General features: G+C 42.1%; 1 long non-coding RNA gene across 1 annotated transcript in view; it reads left to right on the plus strand.

Moving 5' to 3' along the window:
- Positions 1-828, plus strand: part of LOC141989306 (uncharacterized) — a 76,320-nt gene extending 75,492 nt beyond the window's left edge. The window contains exon 3 of the long non-coding RNA XR_012639958.1: positions 713-828. This is a non-coding gene — a long non-coding RNA (uncharacterized LOC141989306). The remainder of the gene's footprint in view (positions 1-712) is intronic.
- Positions 829-7,181: the final 6,353 nt, after the last annotated feature.

A 7,181-nucleotide genomic window follows, 5' to 3' on the forward strand; every position in this document is an offset into this window, starting at 1 on the left:
GACTGATAATTTTAAGTTATCAGTATTGTTTTAAGTTATTAATCATTGCTCTAAATGACATACTCAGCTATATTTAGTATCTCCTGCTTGAACCTTGTCTTGATATAAATCTACATTTGTAAATCACCTGAATTTTGCAGACCCCACCGTAGGGTGGCAGGCAATCCTAACATTGCTTGCCTGGGCCCTCTAGCCGGGAGCATGCTTCTACTTGACACAATGTTGGTCCATCTCTCCCAGCTTTTGAAACACATCTTAAAACTGCCCCCTTTCGTCCCGAGAGGTGTTTTAAGTTTGACCACTGATTTCCCCTTCTTTGTTCCTTTTCAGCTCTTTCTCCTTTTTCCCAATCTGACCACATGATGTTTTGAAAAAAAGAATTGAGAGGATGTTTCCAGTACTATGTTTTAATTGCACAGTAGAATGTTTGTTATTTTGCACATTTTCAAAATTACTGTAAGTACAAACCTGTTGGGCTAATTATGTCGAAGTATAAAATATAACACTTTAGTAACCCAAACAAAAATGACCACTCTTCTGGTAGCAGTTTTTATAAGAAATGCCAGTGTTAATCATGGAAATGAGCATACTATACATTCCCATAGTGAGCTAAAACATGATGCACCCAGAGCTTTTCCTTTCATCTGTGTACATAAGCTTTCTAAAGAATGGATTGTAATTATATATAATCTCTCTGTTTGGCTTTTTGAAGCACAATACAACTGGTGTCCGGTAAAAAGTGTCATCACTCTACAAATTCTACGTGATCACTCTACAATTAAATGGAATGCACATTCCATGACCTTGCTGCATAATCTGACTCACCACGCTTCGGGCATATTTTATTTTCCAGCAGTCGCCAGTGAATTGCATCTTCCTTTTTTACTGTATCTTGAATAAATAGTCTCAAGATGTTCATCAAGATGTACCACTGAAGCCTTAGCCAACCTCTTTGACATCCAAACACAAAACTAGAACTGTGTGAACACTGGACTGTTTTGGTTCGCTGGCAATTGCAAAAAAATCAAAACATAAATTTGTTTTGGGTTGAACTAAAAAAGAAATGTTTTGAAATTTTCGACGCACTGAAAAGTCAAAAAGAATTCCGTGCAGATCAAATGAAATGTTTTGTTTGCCTCAAAATAAAATGTTTCATGTAGTTATTGAGCATTTTTTATGTTTTAATTTTTTTACTAATAAATTTGAAGGAAGTTTCCAAATGAAAATGATCATTTAAAAATTTTGAAATGAGACATTTTGACTTTTTCTGATTTTGGGGCGGGAGGGGTGGGTTCAATGTGAACAATTTGGTGAAATCAAAATAAATTTGCTCAACAACAAGGCATCACCAAATCTGCTTTTTTTGACCAGTTTTACTGTGATCCTAAGAACCCATCAAATGGCTCACTGTTCAGTAAATACAACTATTGCCAGGCCTGACAAACTCACTACACCTAACACACTGTTGTCTTAATATTTATCCAAAAATTATCTTGCAAAATATCAAACGGAAACTGGTGACTCTTGGTTTATTAATATTACTGTGGAAAATACAGTAGGAAGATATTTTTAAGGTCAGGCTTGACAAAGTCCTGGCTGGGATGATTTAGTTGGGGATTGGTCCTGCTTTGAGCAGGGGCTTGGACTGGATGACCTCCTGAGGTCCCTTCCAACCCTGATATTCTATGATTCTATGATATATATACACAGAGAACATGAAAAAATGGGTGTTGCCATACCAACTGTAACGAGACCAATTAATTAAGGTGGGCTACCCATTTTTTCATGTTCTCTGTGTATATATATCTTCCCATTGTATTTTCCACTGCATGTATCTGATGAAGTGGGCTTTAGCCCACGAAACCTTTTGCCCAAATAAATTTGTTAGTGTTAGGATATAGATATTCAGGCCTGTCTGCAAAAGCCTGTACTTTAAGAATTTAGGGGTATTCTTATCACTTGGCTAGTTCTAGAGGTATAAAAGAAAGAATCAAAATCACTGTCTGCTGGTGTAAGGGCCCTCTCTTACTGTGACTGTTTGAGGCCCTGTTCTTAGGCTAAGACCTTTGGCTAAGCAGCAGAGGCAGCCATAAGCCAGGAAGCGAACAGTCACATCCTCACATTCCAAACTAGTCACATTGAAAGAAGGTGCTATTGGGCTGTTAGGAATACAATCCTGTCCTGAATACAATCCTGTCCTGATAATTCCTATCACCTCCAGAGAAAGGGAAGTGCCTAGAAAATGTAAAAGGAAACTTAGTTTGATAGCATCCTGTCTGGCAAGAACTCACTTATCAATAGCTGGGATGTGAAATCCTCACTTCTGTATTGTTTTGTCATTAGAGTTCCAACTTTGCTATTGTTTGTCTGTATAATCTCTGTCTGGTTCTGTGATTGTTTCTGTCTGCTGTATAATTAATTTTGCTGGGTGTAATCTAATTAAGGTGGTGGGATATAATTGGTTAGCTAATCATGTTACAATATGTTAGGATTGGTTAGTTAAATTTCAGTAGAATGATTGGTTAAGGTATAGCTAAGAATATTACTATATAAATTAGGGGCAAACAGGAAGTAAGTTGGGATTCGAAAATAAGGAAAAAGGAACTTGTATTTAAGCTTGCTGGAAGTTCACCCCAATAAACATCGAATTGTTTGCACCTTCGGACTTCGGGTATTGTTGCTCTCTGTTCATGCGAGAAGGACCAGGGAAGTGGGAGAGTGAAGGAATAAGCTCTCTAACAGTTAGTCTCTAAGGTGCCACAAGTACTCCTCGGTTTTTTTGTTGATACAGACTAACACGGCTACCACTCTGAAACCTGTCACCATGCAAAGTCTCTCAACAATTATGTGTTTGTGCTGGAAATATGTTTCTAAAATATGCTCAGACCAAGCAATCTGAGTAGCGTGGATAAACAGATTTGTCCTAGACAAAGGAATGTGGATTTGCCAGTCTGCCTTGGTAAAGTTTAGTAAACCAGAGACAATGAAAGTACATTTGCATCTAATGTAAACAAAGTAATCAAGTCACTAGAAAGAGCTAATTAACAAGAGAATGAAAAAGGCACGTGACACGTACCCCCCAACCCCCCCCCAAACCCAGCAGCAGGGGAGAAGAATGTTGCCTGCAGTTATTTAAAAAAAAATAATTTTCAAAAGTTTTCTGACCTATAGGAAAAGTGGAAAAGACATTGTGGTTATCCACCATTTAGGGAACAAAGAGGCCAGCTCTCTTGGAATCTGTGAAAGGTGGACCCCCCCCCAGCCATGTGGACTGAGGACACTGAGAACTGATTGTGAAGTCAGTGAGAAATTGCCTCAGACAGGTTTGTAATCTGTTAAATTTTAGACACTGGAAAGTGTGTTTTATTTTTATTTTATTTGTAACAATTTTTTTGTTTCTATTATCCTGGCTTACTATCACTTAAATCTCTGTTCTTTATTAGTAAACTTACAATTTGGTTTCACCATAAAATCCCAGTTCTGTATATTAAAGTAAAGTGTAGGCCCTCAGCCAAACTAACAGGCAGGTGTATACACTGTCTCTTTGGAGACAGCGGACTTGGTAATTTCTGTGAGTGTCCAGTGATAGAGGCTGGATACTGCAGAGGAATGCTCTTCCAGTGGGTTGGGAACTGTTACCTTCAAGGCAAGGTTATGACAGGCAGAGGCTCTTGGAGTTTGTGGATGAGGTGGACAAACGGTATGGCAGGCAACTGACACACATTTAAGCGCCAGAAAAGCTTTCTCATGCTGAGGCAGAAGGATAACACAGTGGCTTATGATGTTAGATACCCCAAATATAAATCACATCTACACAAAACCATTATAGCAGTACCAACTTATATCACAAAAAATAATGGCAAAGTGTCCTGTGGGACCTTATAGACTAACAGACTTATTGGAGCACAAGCTTTCGTGGGTGAATATCCACTTCGTCGGATGCGCATAAGCTTTCGTGGGTGAATACCCACTTCGTCGGATGCGCATCCGACAAAAATGGGTATTCACCCACGAAAGCTTATGCTCCAATATGTCTGTTAGTCTATAAGGTGCCACAGGACTCTTTGCCGCTTTTACAGATCCAGACTAACACGGCTACCCTTGTGATACAAAAAATAATGTAAACGTTTGTCAGTGTTTCCATTATCTTGCAGACCTTTATTGTAAGCACTACTAAGGGCCCAATTCTGCAAGATGCTGAGCATCTGCTACTCCCATTGTAGCCAAAGGAACTGAGAACACTCAACATCCTGGCATCATGATGTCAGCAGCCCTGAGCAGAACCTGGCCCCAAATAGAACCTTATTCTGTGACAATGGCCAGCTTGCTCAAATGTAGATGAAGGATTTTACGAGGTCTGCTCCGTGTTTTTCATGCAAAGGGGATGAGCACAACAAGCTTGCAAAGGTTTTCATGTATGTTTAGTGGAAATAATGAAGTTGGAACTTAAGGGTTAAACACTTTAATGTAATTGGATGCAGACTGGTTTCTGAGTGCAACCTTGCAAGATAATAGTTGCACAGATTAGGTATTTGTTCTAAAGTTATTCGACCACAGAAAAATGATATACCCTGAATACCATATAGTTAATAACTAATGAAGATGAAGGTGGCTAGTAAATATATCAGAAAAAATATAACTGCTAGGTTAAGTATCTGCCAGATGTTCTCAATGGAATGCAAATGAATCTTCACATGCTGAGGGCTCGGTTCACAAAAATAAACCCTTCTTCAGTCAAGGCAGGAGGTTATCTCTGATGGACAGTTCCAAGACTATAGACATGCATGAGAAGGAACTGTAAATTAACACACAAAAAGGTTGATACATAAATGGCTACTAAATGAGTTTTGAGACAACTAACTTCTTGACATGGCTGGGTGAAACCGAAAGCTCTGCAGGAGCATTCATGTGCGGAGCAGACACTTTTTGAGAGAATTGCCATTTTTCCATAAAAAGCAGTACTGGGCCAGATGCATGAGGAAAATCCCCACTGCTGCAGTCTTTTGATGCCCAGGCAAAAGGCCCAGTAAACACTGTGCTGCACAAATGTGAATTAGGAGCATCAGTCAAACTGCCACTTTTCAAATGCTCAGAAAGAGGTGCTACAGCAGCAGGAGCCTTGACTGACTACAGGAGGATGGGAAACATACATAAATCTTGTAACCTTTTTTTTATGCGGGGAAGGGGCCAGGGAGAGGAAGAGAAGGTGAAATGAGCCAAACAGGAACAGGCAAAGGTCTGGAGGCAGACTGTATCTGTACTTGGGGGAGGGTGCACTAGGATACATGGACATAAGGACCCTTCGCTTGTCTTGAGCACCTCACCTATATCCAAACAGTTGATGGGAATAATTGCACTCTGTTGTAGTCTCTGAGTACTGCTCTTACTCAGTGCCCTGAGATGTCCAAACCGGTCCAAAGGGAGCAGGCAGGATTTGGGGGTATTGCCATAACCTCTTCACACCTAAAGGTGGTGTAGCATGCGTGAGTTCAGAGAGAAACTGTTCTGGCATGAAATAAAATCCCTCCCAGAATTTTGAAAAGAGAAATGCACTGTTGTACTGCTTCCTTTGCAGTACTGTGTCTGTCAGGTGCATGTGAGCCCATTAGAGGAAGAACAATTAAGGCCAAATTTTCACACCTACAAGATCTCTATCAAGCATTCTTACAACTACAATACCCATCTGCTGAAGTGAAGAAACAGATTGACAGAGCCAGAAGAGTACCCAGAAGTCACCTACTACAGGACTGGCCCAACAAAGAAAATAACAGAACGCCACTAGCCATCACCTTCAGCCCCCAACTAAAATATCTCCAACACAACATCAAGGATCTACAACCTATCCTGAAGGACGACCCATCACTGTCACAGATCTTGGGAGACAGGCCAGTCCTTGCTTACAGACAGCCCCCCAACCTGAAGCAAATACTCACCACCAACCACACACCACACAACAGAACCACTAACCCAGGAACCTATCCTTGCAACAAAGCCTGTTGCCAACTGTGTCCACATATCTATTCAGGGGACACCATCCTAGGGCCTAATCACACCAGCCACACTATCAGAGACTCTTTCACCTGCACATCTACCAATGTGATATATGCCATCGTGTGCCAGCAATGCACCTCTGCCATGTACATTGGCCAAACTGGACAGTCTCTACGTAAAAGAATAAACCGAGAAGTCTGCTGCTTGCCAGGGGCTAAGATTCGTGATGTGACGGAGAGACTGCCGAGACTCATCAAGCCCTCAGATCGCTACCCCTTCCTGCTTCTCCACGTGGGCACCAATGATACTGCCAAGAATGACCTCGAGCGGATCACTGCAGACTACGTGGCTCTGGGAAGAAGGATAAAGGAGTTTGAGGCACAAGTGGTGTTCTCGTCCATCCTCCCCGTGGAAGGAAAAGGACGGGGCAGGGACCGTCGGATCGTGGAAGTCAACGAATGGCTACGCAGGTGGTGTCGGAGAGAAGGCTTTGGATTCTTTGACCATGGGATGGTGTTCCATGAAGGAGGAGTGCTGGGCAGAGACGGGCTCCATCTTACGAAGAGAGGGAAGAGCATCTTTGCGAGCAGGCTGGCTAATCTAGTGAGGAGGGCTTTAAACTAGGTTCACCGGGGGAAGGAGACCAAAGCCCTGAGGTAAGTGGGAAAGCGGGATACCGGGAGGAAACACAGGCAGGAACGTCTGTGAGGGGCGGGCTCCTGCCTCATACTGAGAAGGAGGGGCGATCAGCAGGTTCTCTCAAGTGCTTATATACAAATGCACAAAAGCCTTGGAAACAAGCAGGGAGAACTGGAGGTCCTGGTGATGTCAAGGAATTATGACGTGATTGGAATAACAGAGACTTGGTGGGATAACTCACATGACTGGAGTACTGTCATGGATGGTTATAAACTGTTCAGGAAGGACAGGCAGGGCAGAAAAGGTGGGGGAGTAGCACTGTATGTAAGGGAGCAGTATGACTGCTCAGAGCTCCGGTACGAAACTGCAGAAAAACCTGAGTGTCTATGGATTAAGTTTAGAAGTGTGAGCAACAAGAGTGATGTAGTGGTGGGAGTCTGCTATAGACCACCGGACCAGGGGGATGAGGTGGATGAGGCTTTCTTCCGGCAACTCGCAGAAGCTACTAGATTGCACGCCCTGGTTCTCAAGGGTGACTTTAATTTTCCTGA

This window comes from Natator depressus, chromosome 6, assembly GCF_965152275.1.
Source record: "Natator depressus isolate rNatDep1 chromosome 6, rNatDep2.hap1, whole genome shotgun sequence".
Classification (NCBI taxonomy): domain Eukaryota; kingdom Metazoa; phylum Chordata; order Testudines; family Cheloniidae; genus Natator; species Natator depressus.